Source organism: Gobio gobio, assembly GCF_949357685.1.
Source record: "Gobio gobio genome assembly, chromosome: 1".
NCBI lineage: Eukaryota > Metazoa > Chordata > Actinopteri > Cypriniformes > Gobionidae > Gobio > Gobio gobio.
Window position 1 is genome coordinate 17678926 of NC_137097.1, and position 21408 is coordinate 17700333.

At 40.2% G+C, this 21408-nt stretch overlaps 1 protein-coding gene and 1 long non-coding RNA gene across 2 annotated transcripts in view; both read left to right on the forward strand.

Annotated features, from left to right (window-relative positions):
• Nucleotides 1–21408, forward strand: part of LOC307131318 (tripartite motif-containing protein 16-like) — a 390938-nt gene that overhangs the window by 25592 nt on the left and 343938 nt on the right. The window lies entirely within an intron of this gene.
• Nucleotides 12098–12988, forward strand: LOC307127849. Its single transcript, XR_013816685.1, has 3 exons — nucleotides 12098–12152; nucleotides 12589–12816; nucleotides 12922–12988. It is a non-coding gene; the product is annotated as an uncharacterized lncRNA (long non-coding RNA).

The following is a 21408-nucleotide window of genomic DNA, read 5'->3' on the forward strand; positions in this document are numbered from 1 at the left end:
GTGAGATATTTGGCATGCTAAATATCTGGACCTGTCTGCGATTCAAACTCCTTCTGTGTGAAATGTGTTCTGACTGAAAAATACATCTGCGATGACCTACAGCCAATGAGAGAGCAAGATACAGTGCAGCGGGAGGTTCAGGGAGGAGTTACAGACAAGAATATCCGAATTTTTAAAGGGGTGGTAAACCATGATTTCACTTTTCTAACTTTAGCTAGTGTGTAATGTTGCGGTTTGAGCATAAACAACATCTGCAAAGTTACAACGTTCAAAGTTTAAAGCAAAGGGAAATATTTGCTTTTAAAGAAATTGATTTCTAAGGACTACAGCAAACGGCCAGTAGGGACTACTAGACATTCCTTCAGGGTCTCTGACATCACCAGCCCCAACATTTACATAAACCCCTCCTCCGAGAATATGAAATAAGGGGGGGCGAGGCCATTTTGTATCGCAGCAGGGAAGCGTTGTTGTGGTTAGTAGGCTGGAGTGTTGTTGCCAATGCCGACGAAACGCTGTTATTTTCATCCGGATTGCAGGTCCACTTTGTTCAGCCTTCCTAGGGACGGGGGTGCGTTGCAGTGCGTTTAACATACAACATCATGTTATATGCATGTGTGTATGAGACAGAGGGGAACAGGTCACATTTGCAGCAGATATATGCTGCCCATCATAAATCAAATCACGAGACAGACAGGGGTCGGAGGAGAAGACCAGAAAATTTGACATAATGGACAATATTCGTCTGTATTTTCAATACACGAGCCGCGGTTCAGCTGCGTGAGACAAACACTGCCAGTGTGAGACGGGCTCCCGCTGTACAATTCACGGAGGAAAGCTTCCACAATCTTCGCGAGTTCAATGCAGGATTCTTACAACGGCTTGTCCTGAAAGATGGATTTAAAAACAGAAGCTGTTTACGGGCCACAACCTGTAAGTATGATTTATTTTTCGTCGATGTGTTTTCCTGTAATAGTTTGTATTGTTAATTGTACGTTGTAGCAAGGAAGTAAACAGATGACAACGCTGTTTGGTTCTACAAACCAGTTTGTTAAATGCTCATTCATACTTAACGTTATCCGACAAACACCTAACGTTACAAACTTTTTAAAATCTCAACAGCGAACTTGGCATTAGTGTAAATTATTCTTTGATTAGAGTTTTTATATATTTTTTATCTACAGGCATGCTAAACATGGTTCTGTGTTTAATTTGGCTACTAGTAAAGCCAATGTTTAGTGTTCGTTTTGGGTTAATAGTTCTTGCGACAGATATTTGGCTATAATCGTTCTAAAAATACAAAAGTAACAGTGCCATTCAGTAGCGATCACTATAGATCCGCATTCTTTACTCTTGAGGACTGAACAGGTTCTGCTCGATCATCTTCACTGAAAAATAATGCAATTTTTTAAAAACAAGCATGAACACGTTACAGGGCACCCCACAAACACAATCAAGCCTTCGAAAGAATGTGTTTTACCACCCCTTTAAAGTATTGTTGATGAATATTATTTATTAATATTTTTTGTCAGTGATGAGTTGTCAAACATTGTTCTTCATGACAATTTTTGTTAATGGCTTCTTTTGATTTGAACAGATTGTGTTTTGTTAACACTGCAACAAAAAACACTAACTCACATAAAAAGCCAAGAGTCAAATACTGATCACCATAATGGTGACCAAACATTTTCAATAAAACATCAACAACCTCTGTTAATTCTCAATAAGAGCTTCTATAGATGTCTTTCAGGGTTGGAGTCAAACTCTGCAGGACAGCGACTCACTAGGACCAAACTTGCTTACTCCTGCTCTAAGTAGAGGAAAACAATCAGTACGTTTACATGGACAACAATACTCCGATATTAACCTGATTAAGACCATACTCTGATTAAGAAACTACCATGTAAACAGCGATTTCTAATTACCTTAATCCGGTTAAAGCCATACTCGAATTAAACTAAAATCGAATTAAGACATGTGGAGTATGCCTATTTTAGTCGCATTATCCAAGTGCATTGTAGACATGTACACACCTTAATCTAACTATTAACGTCGTGTATGAGTTTTCGCCGCATTTTGTGACAGGACACACACACCAGGCACACACACCAGGCAAGTGCAGAGGGGAGGGCTTTGGGGGCTCGTATCAAAAGTATATAAAGTGCCCCTCTAAACAATCATCAATAATATTGTGACAAATAAAACAGAATTTGGATTATAATTAATATAACCGCGCGTACAAAACAGTAACAATGCGCTCAAATTCCCGTTTATCTTTTACGTATCTTTCAGTCTGAAATGTCGTTGCCATGACGTGTTGCTAGGGTGCGTGACTGCGTGTCTTGCTTGACTGCTCTCTCGGACATGGCCTCCTCTATATTTTTTTCTTTGTGTTGTAATAATTCTGCTCATTGTAAAAGTAAAATACAATACGTTTGTATCTGTAATCCCAGATTCATAATTGTCTGCTTACAACAGCGGTCGGGAACCTCTAGGCTCGCGAGCCATATGGCCATTCAGTGAGCGCTTGTGGCTCATGCCAGAAAAAAACAATCCAAACAATCACGATTTTGAAACCTTAATTTTCATCATTAATCAAAGCTATTATTCGAAATGTTGGCTATCAAGAAGAAGGCAAGATGGGCAGTGTCTCTTAAAAAAAACTGAAAGACACAATATATACAAAAAATAAAACTATATATATATATATATATATATATATATATATATATATATATATATATATATATATATTACATTAAAAAGTATAAAAGTCACTGTAAAGTTACAGCGGGTTGCCTGAGCCCATTGATTTGAACAGACCTACAAAAGTCGCGCTATGATTGGACGCCGGACAGCGTAGCGTGGCATGGGTACGTAAAGACGTACTATTAATTGAGCTATGTTCTGTAACATGTAAAATGGGAACATGAACGTAATATTCTAAAAGCAACTCATGTAAACGCCTTAATCAGATTATTGTCTTATTCAGAGTGAGGTCAATAATTAGATTACTGCTGTCCATGTAAACGTAGTCAGTGGTATAATTGTACCCTAAGGACCAATTGTGTACCTTTTAAAGGTACAGTTATACGTTTTGATCCCCAAGGAACCTCCACTGTACCGTTTTTTTCTAAGAGTGTACGTTTGCGTGTGTATTCGCAGCCTTTTGTTTTGTGCACATGTAATTTGTAATGTGTTTATTTTGTGTATTTACAGGAAGAGTGTCCACACATTCTGAATAACAGATCTTGGGGACACGTTGTATTTGATTATTAAATAAGTAATTTAATTAAGTGATCAGTCACATCGACTCATTTTACAATTCTACTATCATTTTGATGTTGGTCATCTGAAGTCCTGCAGGAGTTGGTCATCTGAAGTCTTCATGGAGGCGGGATCCAGACTGGAGCAGACGGACTCTCTAGTTACCTCGGGATGGGCGTCCCGAAATAAAACAGAACAGAAAAATGATTAGCGTAGCTGCTGTTCAAAGCATTAAACAAAGACAGTCATGTGAACTGATATAACTGGAGCACAAGGCTTTGAGATGCATCATGTGAATGCCTGGCTAAAGAGATGCGTCAAAGATTGCTACAAAGCTCAACCTGTGACTTCAAAGAGCGAAGGCCTTGATGTAAATGAGACCTGCCTTACTCTTACAGTCTGAACGGATGCACTCACTACCAGTTTGACACATCAAATAAAGACTGTATCAATTACATTGTCACACCAGTAGGTGGCGACACATGACTATAAACAAATTGAATCCTTCATTCAACCGATTCGTTCAAAAAAACTGATTCGTAATGAAACAAGTTTTTATGGGTTAGTGAATAAAACACTGTTTCTCAGAGATGCAGCGGTTCAAGAACTCATTAAATAGATTTTTTCACAGAATTTCACACATTCTGGTGACATTTCTGCCCCGCTATGGCCGTGAGAGAGCACTGAAAACCCTTCAGATCGCATAGTTTAGTGGAAAAAGTCACAGAAACGTTCCCTCTCAAAAATGACACGTGAACATGAACGCAAAAGGGAACCGTCTAGACGTGGCTCTCTGCGCGAGAGAAAGGAGATGGAGGCATGCGGAGCGACAGAGAAGAGAGGGGGGAGAGAGGAAGAGAAAAGAGAGGGGGAAACAGGCACTGCCATCCGGGCTCTGGTGGCACTTTTACAATGATGGTCTTATGAAGACATGTAAAGTGCTATTTGTGGCTTAACTTGATAACTTTGCCTCTCCATCTACGTTGACTGAAACAGAAGAGCTGTTTTAGGACTTTTCTGACTTGTTGTGAGCTATGATTGGTCAGCAGTAGATGGTGGGTGGAGTCTTGCGTGCAATTGTGAAATTACTTATCTTTTTTGAAGCGGTTTAAAAGAGCATCTCGCTGCGGGGCTGGACCCTCCGTTGTACACCAACAAACCAGGGATCATTGGAAATCTTCTGCATGGTTTCAAGCAGCCGTATCCCTCTATTGTTTTTCAGCCGATCAAGAAGATCAACGCATGCTGTAAAAGTAATCAGAAGAGAGCTGATTAGTCATGTTTGTCCTCACCTGAGATCTGAAGATCATGTAGAAATCTAATGTGAATAGAGATTACAAAGCGTTCACCAAAACCGTGTGTTTTGTATTGATTTACCATCTAACAGTCGGTGTGCCACCTACAGGCCTTTTTGGTGAAGTGTAGGTTGGTAAAGAACATGCAAAATGGCCATAACTACATTTCCCTTTTTGATAGAATAATCGTGATTATAATTGAGCAAAATCATCGTGATTATCAGTTTAACTATTATCGTGCAGCCATAAAGGTAATGTTACAATGCATTGGTTGCTGTTATTATGACATGCACATTTAATTGTATCACTGCATTCATCATTATTGTTATTGATCTCACCTGCTGACACGCGTCGTATTTTCAAAAACAGGCGCCTGATTATCCTGACGAGTGCCTCCATCACTGTGTACATGTTCACCACGTGTAGTTTTGCCCGCTCTCTTAACCACTCCTCTACCTTAGCTTCTCCTGCAAGCAATACATTTCCAGTGTTTAGTAAAACATCTTTAATCATCATAAAGTTATAAAGTAACCGGTGTTCAAAAAGCCAACTTACTCATCATGATGATCTGTGCAAAACTGAAGTCCATGACTTTCAGCTGGAGGGTGTCGGGGTTGATCAAGAACCCATCCAGATTGATCAGAAAATAAACAGCCCAATACTGTGGTGGCTTAGTAGGGTTGGAGCTAAACTCTGCAGGACATCAGCTCTCTAGGACCGAACTTACCTAGCCCTGACTTAGAGTTAAAATTTTGTACTTTTTTTTTTTTGAGAGTGTGGAGAAAGAGCAACATACTTTTTGCCGTCCATTTTCCTTGTTCCTTCGAAAGCTCCAGGGAAATATGGCAGTTCTTCTCCCACTTCATAAAGAGTGTCAAAGTCTTCAGCTGACAGATTGAATTTATCCCCAATGATGGAGCCGTCTGAAAAACACACAGCAACAACATTTGAACACAGCATGAGACTGAACACTGATCAGGTGAGGAGCCAGTATAAAACCAGAGACAACAGATTGAAATGGCCATGAATCCAGTGGTGTCGTCTACGTGATCATTCTCAGCACAGGTTTGAGATCAACTAACGTGAATCACTAGGACATATGAAACTCAAACTGCACTCTTTGAGTGTTTTCGTAAGCGTCTGAAGCTACTGCTGCCTGGGGTGACACTAGCCGCATTTCCATTACCCTTCAAATTGACCAAATTTAAATTGTGAATTGAAAATACGCCCAATGGACACGTGTCAATTTCGCAAAAACTCCCATATATCGCACTAAAGTTTACGCTCGCATGAGGTGGCTTTCCTGGTAATTCGAAAAAGGAAATTTTCGCTAAACTGCAATGGAAACAGTTTTCGCATATGTTGTTAAAACGACATATATTTAATCCTAATAAGGACAGTGGCGTAACTTTAACCTAGTAATGACGGACCCCGGTGCAGCCACAAATATCATAACTATATAGGACTCCTGTAATTAAGACATATATTCAAGAAATGTATTAAAACAGAAAGAAGCTATTTTCAGCCTTACTCAAAGGCAGAAGAAACCGTTACGCATGTCAATACATTCCAGACTTATTTATTAAATAAACAGGCAAATAGTTGATTAAACATTGATCAAAATTAAAATACAATTTATACAAAATGAAATTCACTTTAAAGAAAGACTTTCTAGAAAACAAAACTCAATGAAGTGGTCAAAATCATGTCTGACCCCACTCTATGTCCCCAGACATATGCGCATCTGATTATGTAGCCTTACTCATGCTGCTCACTTTTCATAATCAACATATGAAATAAAAAAAATAATAATATTTAAACATAGCCTAACTATGAAACTAAATAGGCTACATTTTCTTTAACCCATGGCCTTCTGATGGATTTTTTTGCATGCACTCCAAACGCTGTCTTCATTTAAAAATATAGTTTGTTTATTAAACTTAAAGTTTTTCATTTCAAAAGCATTTCTAAATTCAGTTTATATTTCCAACAAACAAAATTCCAAGCCAAAATAACAAAGTGGTAAAAAAACCCCTTCAAATTCAAACATTTTGCTCTTCTCTGTATGTGGCAACAATGCGTCACCATAACCTGGTGTACTTAAAAGTGGATCATTTGTTACAGATGGCGCGGTATGTTTGGACAGAAGACAAGACAGAGTTCTTTATTAAACTCATAAAAGACAATAGAATAGAAAATGCAGCTCAAACACGCCCACATGTCCTTAAAAATAATGGCGTGTGGTGGCTGGGATGTACATAAACCTAACAACATACGTGGCATAATTTTTGGAATTACTTATCACGAGAGGAAAAAAATATGTTTAAAAATACGTCAGTTAATGGAAACGCCGTTATTTCGCAATATTTTTTAGCGACTTTTAGAAAATATCGCAAAACGCAGCTACTGCAGAAGATGAAACGAACTAGGGATGGCTTGATACCACAATTCTGGCTTCGGGTGACAGAAATCTCTGCCCACGTCTTTTTAAACCGTGCCAATTTGAACGTGCAAGCGATTTTATAGCATTTCGTAATATACGGGATGGGAGCTCTTACCAACAACACACACACAAGCCTAAGAAGCTAATTATGCTTTTCCTTAGTCAAATACACTCAAAATTATGTCACAAATGTCCATCTTTAGTGAGTAGTCACAGGCCATGTCCACACTAATATGTTTTCGTTTGAAAACGTTTATTTTTCTCTCTGTTTTGGCCTTCTTCCATCCACGTAGCTTTTTGAAAACGCTCTGCAAAGCGGATACATTTGAAGTGTGGTCTGTGAAGACGGAGGTATTTGAAAACAATGATGCATTAACCCTAAAACAATGATAAAACAATGAATAGTAAGTTCTGTCGTTATATTCAATTACTTTTACTGTTTTTTGCCATGGTATTTTTTGAGGTATTTTAGTCTGGTATCATATCAAAGTCCTAATTTTGGTATTGTGACAACACTATTCTGTATAAGAAGTATTTGCTGATACTCTCTTTTTTTGTTATGTTGGTTTACAAATGTGTACCTTTTTAAATTTTTACTCTTTTAGTTTAAAATTTTGTCAAGGGCTTGTTTATATTTATACTTTTTTTTATAGTACACTACTGAAGACCAACATTGCAAGTCAAATTAAATGTTTTTAAGAATTTTTTTTGAAAATTATTGCAATAAATTGGTCGATAGATTAAATTTAGATAAAAATTGTCGTTAGTGGCAGCCCTAATGTTTATACCGCTATTATGTGCCATGTATAAAATATGTTATTTCACGCACTCTTCATATCACAGTCCTGCAATGACGCAAGATGTACTCGCAATGGCTGTCCTGTGGCAAAACGTGAGCGGTTGTGTTTAAGGGCCAAACATAAAATGGTGAGTGTGACCTGGACGCATCAGTGAAAGGGGAGATACTCATTAATAAAATGATCCTGCCAGAAGAAATGTGTGACAACCTGATAATGTCTTGTTCTGTCTCATCTCGTGAGCTTTTATGAGGTGTAACGCATGCATTACAATTAGTGTATTAATTAAGGTTAAAATAGAGAATTCCAATAGCTATGGTGTTGTGGCACATTTTAATAGGTCTTAAAAAAATAAGATTGCGGGACTAACTACAGGTTACAGACAGTATTATGAATAAGTGATTATAGATGCAAACACATTGTATTTTACTTTTGCAATGAGTAGAATAATTACATCAAAAAGAAAGAAAATAGAGGCATTGTCAGAATGAGCAGTCAAGCAAGAAACACACCACCCATAGCGTCGTGGCAACAACACGCTTGAACTTGAAGTGAACAAAACTTTCTGCATTCACAGTTGCCAGATAATATATGTTATTGCATCCCGTCCACAAGATTTATTTATTTGTATTTTTGGCTTAAAATTTTGAGTGATAGAATTGAGCATATTTTTCTCTGAGATTTTTACGGTGTTGAGAGTATAAGACAAAAATAACAAATACAATTATTCTATAGCCAACATTTTATATTCGTTATCCCTGTCCCACTCTTTAAAAGAAATTAAAATCAGGTCTAAATTTAGAGCCATGATCCGGTCGGACCGGAAAGAATATCATTCGGAAAAGTTCCGCGCACACCTGTACTGCACACTGCACAACATTCCCTACTATAAATGTACTAATAATTAACAATAAAAGTAATCATATGTTTATTAGCTTTCCTTTATATAAGTGTTTCTTTGGGTTTATTATGCACTTCTTATAATGCTTTATTCTATGTTGCTAGCATGACGCATATAAAAGGTTATTTTTAGCTACATATAGCGTTAGCTAACATGAGGACTTGAAGAAAAAATCACACACCTGGAAAAAATGCTCTTTATTTGGATGAGTGGGTGGCTCTTAAAAGAGCCGTTGTTGCTGGCTTGGTGACGGCTTCATCCTCGGAGTTCCACCCGCAGAGCGTCTGTAATATTCCTCCGCAGAAGCTCGTTGCTCTGAGCTCAGGTGGACTCTGTCCCTGCACAGATGAGACACTCTGATATTCTGATGGTTAATGCAGTGCAAGAACCGAGCCATCTCTGTTCAGCCAGTGTCGGCTTCTTTCGATCCCGTAGGCCCTCCTGCCAGCCTGACCTCTCCAGTTCAGACGGGGCAGGATTTCCGAAAACAGGATCGTGGTATCTGGGAACAGTCTGACAACCTCAACCGAAGGAAATCCAGGCGGTTGCGGCCTTCCCGGCACAACCTGTTCCCTCCGAGGTGAATAACGAGGACCCGAGGAGGTGGAGCCGTCGCCAAGAGAGAGCGCAGCACTGGAAGCAGCTGCTCCCAGCGTCTGCCTCCTCTCCCTTCCCAAGTGACCTTGGCCCGAAGACCAAGGTTCGTGTCCAGGCGCTTCGCACAGATGTGCGAGTGGAGCCTGCGGACGATGGAGCTGCCGACGATCCAGACATGAGGTGCACTGTGACCAGCCATCTCGAAGAGTGAGGGAGCAGATTTACTTCCAGTATTTATAATGAGCGCTGTGCGTGTCATTGTCACGTGTCATTCTACAGGCTCGCCCAACAGCGCTTCAGAGCAGTTCAATGAATATCCCACATTTATGCCAAGCGATTGCATATGAACTAATCTTTATGAATTATGACAATTTTTACGTTTGTGTTTTTATACAGTAATTTACACTTGTTAGGAAGCAAATGTATGTATGTCCCTCATCTGAAAACGAATGTACAGGCATGACACAGACATTTCAAAATAAGAGTCCCATTGTGTTTCAGTCTTGTTTATAATTAAAAGTCACGCATTAAGCATACATTTTCCCCTGGTCATTACTGACATTTTTGTTACACAATAAACTAAAATAAAATAAATCAATTTCCATTTCATTTAGAGTAAACTATTGTAGCTTCTGTCTGAGATGCTCTGTCACAACCTACACCGCTGAAGACGTCACAGAAGTATACGGAGATAACAGGGATTTAAAAGAAATGGATCCCTCAAAGTATACAGCAAGATTTATGTGATTAATGTCACTGGATTTTTTAAATTAAAGGAATGGTTGTATATGTAAACTGATATTTCTTACTTGCATACATTTCAGCAGCCAATCACACATCATTTAAACATCTTTTATTGCTGTGAAAATACCCCAAAATGCATGAAAATCACATACAAATCCTATTTTATAGTAATTGTATATTTATTAGCTTCATGTTTCTTTGGGTTTTTGTCTAAATCTATAAACATGTCTCCAAATATGCACACTTCTGGATTAAAACCCCATATAAATGCTGTTTAGTGAAGCCATGTGAACACATATAAACTGGAACAGAAGTGACTGATGAATGCATTCTTCTCAAACAATCAAAAATATCGATAGTTGATTTTGCTCTTCTGACATGCTCCTGACCATCATGACAGTATAAAAGATGTAGTCTTACAATTTTCTAATGATAGTTTGTCAACATCAAGCAAGACTGTGAGGTTTCATTGTGCAGTGCACATAAAACATCTACTTATTGGATATGTGGTTTTAAATTAGTTTGAAGAATAATAATGCAGAGACATGCATATACAAGTATATAAAAAGCCATCTTAGAGTACCATTCGTCATTATACCTCGATCTCTGAAGTTCACAATGTATTCTTAATGCGCCATTGAGGTCTGGAAATAAGTTTTAATGAGGAAAAATAATATACAGCAGCAGATTAAAATCAAGAACCCCTGAACATAATTTCTACCACCATCCCATTCAGGAGCATACATTTACATAGTGGATATATGCATTTATTCACTTACATGAAGAGTGGGAGGACTGTTGTAAGGATGATAAACATTAAACATGACTTTGGTAACTTAATTTCAATTTTGCTGATGAAATCTACAAGTATGCCTGACAGAAATTGATCATTTTGCATGTAACAGCCACACAATTAATATAAAATGATGAAGAAAGACAAAACCAAGTAATTATGTTTAAAATGTATTTTTATTTAATTAATGCCCATTTGGATTGCACTTAGTCTGGATCCAGGCCCTTAAGTAACGTAGACTAACCATGTTCCGTACACTTTTCGCTATTCACCAAACGCCAACGCCCACTCCTCCGTTGTTGAGAGTCAGACAAGCATGTTTGTGTGATCGTTCCCTGGGTGAATACCCATTGGACAGTCCACACTTTGATTGATGTCTTTTGGACCAATAGATTTTGAGAAAAGTGGGTAAAAGTACCTCCTCCGCACGTGTACGGAAGATGATGAGCGTTAATGGTGTTCCGTACATGCTTGCAATGATGTTCCGTACAGAGCGCATAAATGATTTCGGTGTCGAAAATGGACATTCAACGGATCAATTTTGAGCTGTTTATTTGAAGAAAACATAATTTAAAAGAATAATAAAGGTGAGTATCTTTTCATTTGGTTAAAATTTTAGTTAATTGCTGATTTAAAAGCTAGAGGATGCGAGTTGAGCATGATTGTGTCGTGATATGAATAACTTTACCATATGTTTGATAAAGACAAAGAAGAAGGGCAAACATTTTGCATTGATTTAAAAGATTTAATGATCAACATTAAGAACGTAAAAACATAAATAAGGATGTGTGTGTGTGTGATTGTGTGTGTGTGTGTGTATATACAATTATTTACATTTAACGTGAACACTAAACTGATTTTTTATATGGACAGACAACATTTATGGCAATGCCAGTCAGTGTCTGGCACTTCCTCCACCCCTGCACACTCCACGTGGAACCACAAATGGCACAGTTCGCATTGGACCCACTCATCAATGGCCTCATCTCCAGAGCCAGGTGGTATCACTCTACGGCAGAGAGCACAGTGTTCTCCACCATCATCAATTGGAGGAGGTGCTTGGTTTTTTTGCCTTTTTGGCCTCAAGGGCTTGTCTTTTCTCTTCCCTCTTCTTTGTCATCTCTTCTTTACGCTTTCTCTTCTTTTCTTCCTTCTCGTTCTCCTCAGCTTCTTTTTGTACCAGCAGGTTGTAATATTGGTCGCTGGTGATGACACGGGCTGGCAACGGAATGCGACGCCTCACCTTCTCTTTCCTCTCCAGGGCTGGGCTCATGAGGACGTTAGCCAGACTCTCAGGGATTATACCTGCTGCCACCAGGTAATTTTTGGGAGCGACTCTGTTGCAGGTGGGGCAAGGTGATTGAGTGGCTGAAGGAGTGACAGGAACGCTGGATGGTGTGGTGTGAGTGCTGGATGGTGTGGCGTGAGTGCTGGATGGTGTGGCGTGAGTGCTGGATGGTGTGGCGTGAGTGCTGGATGGTGTGGCGTGAGTGCTGGATGGTGTGGCGATGTGAGTGCTGAATGGTGTGGCGATGGGAACACTGGATGGTGTGGCGATGGGAACGCTGGATGCTGTGGCGTGAGTGCTGGATGGTGTGGCATCAGTTCCATCTGCAGATGGGAGCACTCTCACCACCTAAGAAAGTAAAACATGAAAAACTCATTAGCATAACGAACTTGAAAAGAAATACAAGCAGCTTAAAGGATGAATTATCATTGTATTAATGTTAAAATTACCTGGGTTGTGTCCACAGCACCCCTGGACAGCGGAAAGATGCCAGCCTTGCGAAACCCAGCCTTAATGTTTTGGGCTGTGACCGCAGTGGGGTAAACATTTTTGAGGAGAGGTGAAAACTGCTTCTTCCCCACAACAAGATCCCCACGAACCAGACCCATCCTGGAAGCCATGGTGGAGAAAGCTGTCTTCAACGGGTTAAAGACGGCGATGTCCAGGGGCTGCAGGATGTGTGTGGTGTGTGCAGGTAAGCAGAGAATTTCTATTTTGTTTTCTCTGCAGAACATTATAATTTCTTTGGAGACATGTGTTTCATGTTGATCCATAATCAATATAAGTGGTCTCTCCACAGGAGCATATTTTACAAAATGTCGGAGCCACTTCAGGAATAGCTCCGAGTCCATATAGCCCTTTTCTTGGATGCCGTAGAGTGTGTTGGGGGGCCCATCCAGCCTATAGGCACCACTTGGAAGGCAGCCGGGGTAAATTATGAACGGTGGAATGGTGTCTCCGGCTGCATTTACACAGCAGTGAACTGTTATATGCTCCCTGGTGGTCTGCTGCTGCTGGTATACATGTTTCCTCCCAGTCTGGCACAGGACCTTTTCTCTGGACCGAGGCTTGTCCCCAAAGCCAGTCTCGTCACAGTTGAATATGAGGTGAGGTTTGTCCTCCAAACCATGGTTTGCATAAAGTGCCTCATACAACTTGAAGAAACCTTCTATTGCCTCTGGTGTACCTCCGTGAACTCTGGCTCGGTCCAGGGAATCTGCCGTCCGTGATGTCAACTCAGGATGGCGGGCCTTAAACCTGGACCACCAAACATCACTTGGCCCCTTCTCCATATTAACGGTGGTGGTCTGGGTTCTGCCACTCTCTTTGATGATCCCAATAGTGAGGATTTTGACCAGGGAGCGGGTAATTGGGAACCCATGGTCAGCCATCCAGAATATAAACGAAATGAGGGCCTCTTCCTCTGCTGGTGTCAGGGCCGAATTAGGATGAGGGTTGTGGGAATATTTCTTTTTTTTATAGTCCTGCAGAGTGGTGTGGGGAATGCCGTATTTTGTAGCTGTCGCCCTCAAGCTCGCTCCTGCCTTTACTTCATCTACTGCCTTCTCTAACATCTCCTTTGTATACTGCATTTTTTTTCCTGCTATCTTTCTACTTTACATTACTGACTTTCCTTTGAAATAAAATATTATCATTAAAAAGAACTTTTATATTTTAATCATGTTTATCACTTCAGATGATTTTGTAATGAAATAACTATGTATAAAATCTTAAATGTCAATTGATGTATGAAATCTTAATAAGTTGTGTGTGAATAACCTATCATTGTGTTTGTTATCGTTAAATAACACTGAGTTATGTTAAAATATATATATTATATATAACGTTATATATTTTATTATATAATGTATATATATATATACATACATGAAAGACAATCTAAAATGTTAAAATATTCAATTCATGTAACTTAACATTAACTTAATGCACCCTTTCTGAATATAAACACCATCTCTGCAAGCAGGATGATGGGCAAACCTGTCTCTGACTGAGATTGGCGCCAAGCGGTTATCGCCCTCAATTGACGTTTAAAAATTCCCATTTCAAAGCATTTATTTAACAAAGAGTAGTATATTTAAACCTTTGTGATAACATAACATTCATTTAATGAAGATTTTAATACTGTGAGAAGCATAATTTGAATCGAAATGTACATTTTCGCTGCACTAGTTGTCTCCCCTCCAAAGCTGCAATCTGACATTTAGCTTGCCCACCATGCATTTTCAACGGCAGTGGGCGCTCCTAGCAAACTTACTGAAATCTTGCGGAAACAAACGGCGGTGGACTCTCAGTCGTGAGTGGAGATGAAAGAGGGAGAAATGACGATGACACAGATATATAATTAATGTATGACCAGGAAGTATTTATTCAGCAATTGGCGGTAAAAGGTCAACTATACGGAACATCGTTGTGTATGGAACATGGTTAGTCTACGTTAGTGCATTACACGGGCAGTCTTCGGGGTTCTTCACGGCCTAAAGTAACAGCGCTCAATCGTCATCTCGAAGATCGTCGGACTTCTGCTTAACTCGTAGCCGGTTCAGAAGTTGGGCAAAAGCAAGGTCCTCTTTCTGACACATAATCTCTGAGAGGGTAATAATTTGGAAATGGTCTTTCCAGAACATCCTCTTCATACACACACAGGGGTTTGGCTTTACCCAGAGGTGGCAGTTGGTAAAAGTCCCCCACTGCGAGTACAGAGATTCCACCGGAAGGTTTCTTGCTGCCTTTAATTTGCTGAAATCTTCAATTTATGTAGGCAAAAAGATGCTTCGAAATCATGGAGACTTCATCAATGATCAGAATCTCGACGTAGCGTAGCTCGTAGCTCATCTAGAGCATTTCCAAGTCCTTTATACGGCGGCTTCAGGTTCCTTGGAAGTTTTAAGATGGAATGCAGCATTTTACCGGAAATATTGAACGCTGCTGTTCCAGTAAATGCACTCAAGAGCACTGTGGGCACGGAGAGATCCCCTTCCTCTCGGAGTCGAGGCAGTTGACGTAGAATTTTCGTCGCTTCTGTGTATATGCACTTGATGACGTGCGATTTGCCACAACCAGCACCACCCGTTACGAAGTAGTAAAACGGTTCTGGATTATGCCCCCACACACGCTTCTGACACCACTGGCAGACAGTGTAGAATATGACTGCCTGCGCCTCGTTTAGACTTCGAAACAACTTCCTAGCAAATTCAACACTCATCTGGGGTTCCTCTACTCGTGGTACAACTCCATCTCCATGTTCAAGAATTTGATATTCTGGAACATCGTCTTGTAAAACATTCTCGTCATCAGGATTGATGTCTTCTCGTTCCACAATGCACTCCAAGCGATCGACTTCGATTTCAGGTGCAAAAGCAGTCCACGTGTTCTCAGGTGGTCCTTGCTGTTGCAGCTGATCGAATGCCTTCTCCACTTCCTCGCTGTGTTTCTCAAACTTGTCTTGGTGTGCTTGCACTATGGCACGAACAGGTATCAGGAGACCCGGGTGCGTAGAAAGCTCCACAGATGCACTACTGTAAAACTGCTCATAAGTTGGAAATTTATGAGGTTTTAGCTGTTCGTTGGAACGATGGGGCAAATAAAGTTTAAGTAGCCTACTGTAAAATTTTCCGCTTGTTTTTCTTTTGAAAAGCGCGCATACCTAATAACCGCAGCCTTACCGACGGTTCTTTTCTGGAAGAAACCCATACCGTTGAGCAGCCGGTGAATGTTCTTGCCTTTGGTTTGCTGACCGTACACGATGCGACATTCATCTCGTCCTCCTCATTAACGTTACTTTCGCGCACACCCTTGATTACGTTTTTTAGCAAGTCGCCCATTTCGTGCTCCGGCTTGGAAATGTACGACAGCATGTACATGATGCAGCTAAAAGCATCAAGAACATACTGAATGTCCATGTTGGTGTTCCACGGCCTCAACAAATCAGGATTGTATCCGTTCACCCAAGACTCCTTTGGATCGCGCTTAAGCAAAATCACATTGGAAGAGGACAATGCTTCGACGGAGTTAGTGTAATCATCAACGGTCATCTTACACTTTGTCAGTAGCTCTGACAAGCTGTTAAAGGAGGCTTGGGGATCATCAAAGCAGTAGCGAGTAATGCGGAGACGAGCAGAGCGAGTGTTATAGAGATGCTGAACATTCTAATGCTCTGTGATGTCACAGTGATGGCATTCTATGAAGCTGTGCTGCCGCCCACATTCTGTAACTCTGAGTTAAAGCAGAGACTTCTGGCCCATCTAGGCCTTTGTTTTCTCTAATTCTCTCCTTTAAAGGGATCCCCTGGTGTTAAGACTTGTGTGGCTTAATATAACATAAATGATGTCTCTTCCTGAAACATAGAAAACCCATGAAAGATCCACGTTATTTAAAAAATCCATTACATATTTGGATAATGGGTGGCGAAAAATGTTTCAGAGTTAAACAAAACCAAATAACTGCTTTCTAATTGCATTTAAAACACACCCTCTCTCTCACACACACCAACAGATCAGCGCACGTGCTCACACTCACTCACTCACTCACTCACACACACACACACACACACACTCTCACACACACACACACACACACACACACACACACACACACACACACACACACACTCTCACACACACACACACACACACACACTCTCACACACACACACACACACACACACACACACACACACACACACACACACACACACTCTCACACACACACACACACACACACACAGGGGTGTTTTTGTGAAATGTGGGGACATTCCATAGACGTAATGGTTTTTATACCGTACAAACCGTATTTTCTATCCCCCTACACTGCCCCAGCTATCCCTAAACCTACCCATCACTCACACACACACACACACACACACACACACACACACACACACACACACACACACACACACACACACACACACACACTGCCCCTAAACCTAACCCTCACAGGAGACTGTGCAGTTCACTTTCTGTGAAAAAAAACTCATTCTGTGCTTTATAAGCATTTTGAAAAGTGAGGACATGGGGAACGTCCTCATATTTCACCCTCTTTTTGTAATACCTATGTCATACCCATGTCATTATACACATTTGTGTCCTGATATTTCACAAAAACATGCCCCCCCCCCCCCCCCCCCACACACACACACACTTATTTGTGTTACATGATATTTACCCTGTGGTTTTTTGGTCCTCCACACTTATGTGGGGCATGCTTTAAAAACTCTGCCACCTCTCCCTCTATCTCTGGCATCTTGGCAGCCTTAAATGTTTGCAGGCATGCTCCTGAAAATAACATTGACAAATATATGCATGCAATTAAAAATAGGAGATATTGTAAACATGGTATTTGAACGGGCCTACTTTTTAAAAACTTTATTATACATTACTGTAGAAGATCTGAATGTCTTATTTTTTTGTTATGTTAAATTAATTTATAGTGTAAATGTTTGTTTATATGTCTCCTTTATCTAACACTCCCTATTCAGGCCATCAGCTCAAAACTAACGACTCCAAGACCTGAATTGTGTCAGATAAAGAAAGAATACAAATTGTGTGGGCCATTTCTCCTGTAGATGGCGCTTGACTTTGGAGATACGAAGTGTACAGGCCTAGAAGAGGTCAAAAGAAGAATAGCAATGCCACATGATGCATGAGTCAGTCATTTTGCAGGTGAGCACGTTGTTAAAAAGTGTCTGCAATTTAAGATATGATTGCATAGGAACACAGTCGTTGTGTTCAGGAATTTCTGTTGAGGTAAGGAATAACTGGCGATGGCCTGTTGAATTTCTGAATAATAATAATGCACTACATATTCCGCTTGTACGACCCCTCATGATGTTTTCCTCCTTTCATCTCTACAACAGCGTAATCATTTGATATAAGCGTACTTGTTTGTGTGTTTTGAAACAAAAATAAAGTGTGAGAAATGATTTGTTTCGCAGCAAATCGAGCAAGTTGCATGATCGCGGGCAGGTTGCAAAATCGCGGGCTTTCAGCAGCACGTGTGTTGACAGAGACATTGTTAGTTAGTGTAGCAGTGAGTGCACGTTGGAAGAGTTACAGAAGAAAGGAAGATTGGATTTAAAGCCTTTACAATTAGGAACGATGTAAACTCTTATCTGGTGTTGACAACACAGAAGGGCATATATGTTGTTGTATCTTTATGATGAAAAGTCTAAATTATTTTTTTCTGCAACTCGTGTAACGTGCAATGTATGTAATGCATTTCGTTGCCTTGTACTTGTGTAATGACAATAAAGTTGAATCTAATCTAATCTAATGTTGTACAAAATATTTAATTAATATTTGTCATGACAGAGCCGATGGGCTCTTTTGATGGCAGTGAGGCTGGATCCCCTCTGCCAGAACCTGCTGCTGCTGCTGCTTCTTCCCCTGCTGGCCCTTCAGCATCTGCTGCTGTACCCACAGGTGTGTACAGGCAATAATGACCATGTTTAGATGCATATTATATCTACTGTAAGAACTCATAGGTTAATCCTTTTCTGGGGATGCATAATTTTAAGAGAATCTGTGACAGATAAAATATATGGCATTAAAAAATTGTGAGTTTATAAATATGTGTATATTATATGTACTGTAAGCACCCGTAGTAATACGGAAATATAATTTTCTGCCTTCTCAATGTACAAAATGTGTTATCATTTGATACAGTGCCACCAAGAGAAAGAGCCCAGAGAAGGCGCAGGGAGCAGCCATCAGAGGTGGAGCGGCAGCTCCTGGAAGCCCTAAGGACCCGTCCTGTGGCTCCAGCGCCGCCTCCACGCTCAGAGAATGAGCTCTTCCTCTTGAGTCTGGTCCCTTCCCTGCAGAGGTTACCGCCTCAGACGAAAAACTTCGTTAAATTTCAAATTCATAAATTAATTTATGAAAGCAGCACAGTTCTGCTTAATTTGGAACATTTGGAACCCACTCAGTAATTTTTAAGAGGCAGAAATCTCTGCAGGGAATGAACCAGACGTTCTCTCCTTTCTCCTCTCCTTCACTTTGTCCCGCACTCTTCCCTCTTCCAAGCAAGATCCTTTTTCTTCCTGCATGTTAATTGTAAATAGTTTTACATGTTCTTTGTATTTTTTATTTGTTTATTTTATCTGATTAATTTTGTATAAATAAATGTTTTATACAATGAACAAAGGGTTTGGGGTGTTACTTTGTGCACAACATAGAAAATCATCATTTATAGTTGTTACATAAATATTTCTATGTTTAGACTAGAATACGTATGGCAAACATTTGTACATTAATTCTAATTATATCCTATTGCAAATACACTCACAGTAGTATAGTAAAAAATAGTAATTTGTTATTGGAACAGTTTTGTGGTGTAGTGTAATGAGAAAGCAGCAACGAGACAGGTATGCTTTTTGGAGGCTGAGCAAATATAGAGCAAAAGAAGAAAAAAAATATACACAACTATTCAGTCGGTTGCCACACGACTGCTCCCTCGGCTGAAAAGTGAGCCATGAAGCTGTCCCTGACCAGGATGGCCTCTCTGGCAGAATAATTTGCGACAACCCGACCAAGACTCTGTAGCGAGTCCTCTGCATCGTGCACCACCCCACTCACAGCAGGTGCCTCAGCAGATCTCCGCATGAAATTGTGGAGGATGCACGTCGCCTTTACACACCTCTCCACAACATCAGGCTGAAGCTCTATGAGGCGACGATACATCCTCCACTGAGAGGACAGGATCCCGAAGGCGTTCTCCACCACCAGCCGGGCTCTGGAGAGACGGTAGTTAAAAACCTGTTTCTCTCAGGGAAGGGTGCTCCCAGGGAATGGCCTCATGAGGTTTTTCCTGAGGGGAAAGGCCTCATCTGCCACAAAGACATGGGGCTGGGGTCCTCTGTGGTCCGCTCCTGGGAGAGGATGGTCAGGTGGCAGATGGAGGGTGCCACCACGGAGTGCCTGGCCAAAGGCTGAGTTGGCCAGAGTTCCACCATCGCTCGTCCGCCCATATCCCCCGACATCAATGACCCTGAAACAGTACTTTGAATCTACAACTGCAAGGAGAACTAAAGAAAAAGTTGTCCCTTGTAGTTGTGGAACTGGGAGCCGGTGTTGGGGGGGGCCTTGATCAAGACGTGCTTGCCGTCCAGTGCTCCACAGCAGAGGGGGAAGTTCCACCTCTCCTCGAAGCCCTCTGCAATTGACCTCCATTCATCCGTGGAGGGCACAGCCATGAACTCATCCACCAAGCAGTCCCAGATTGCAGTCACCACATCTGGGACAACCTGGCAGACAGTGGATACACCAACACGGAAGCTGCTGGCAATGGTCCGGAAGGAGTCTCCAGTGGCAAGATATCTGAGAAAGAGAGAGAAAAAAATAAAATAAACATTGTTATAAATGAAAATTGCAATTCCATATTAGCAAATATAAATGTATAATACTGGTTCAATACTGGTGTTTTTGAGTTTTGTTACAGTTAAACAAGCTTGATAAATGCCCTTAACTTAGCATTTGCTCTGATTTGCTTGCTACATTGCAAAAACAAACCATTATTCAATATTATAATATAGCTATTACCTGCATAATTTTACTACACTTTGTTAATTCACTGTAGTATATTTACTATAGTACGATTCAAAAATACTAGTCTTTACTAGAGTAATTTTACTATAATATACTATAGTATTTTGTCATAATAATCATAATAATTAAACACTAGGGGTGTAACGATTCGTTTTAACAACGATTCGATTCGTATCACGATTTGAGGTTGTCGATACGATTCAAGGACGATATTGGTTCATTTAGAACGATACGATCCGAAACGATTCAGTGACTTGAAATCGATTCAGTAACTTTTTAGCCAAAAATTGTGTGACTGAAATAAATATCTGGATACTGCTCAATGCAGGTGAAGTTTCCTAGATTCCTGTTGTTTCTTGTAAGGGAATCAGGTATCAATTAATTATGGATATAAACAAACAAGTAAACAACAATTAATGGCAAATGCATTCAAATTTTATTAAGTGCAACCAACAGTTTAGGTTGAATTAAAAGGAAGTTAACCTTTTCTGCTCTCATTTTCAATTTTCAATACATTTTCAATAAAAGCACAGTAAGTGCAACCAACATTTCAACAGTAGGTTAACCTGCTACTTCTGCTTTTGTTTTCCAACATAAAAATATTACAATATTAGTATAAAAAATAAAGTGCAACTAACTACTCTTCAGGTTTAATTAATAGTAGGTTTACCTGCTACTTTTGCTGTTGTTTTACAACATTAAAATAATACAAATACAATATT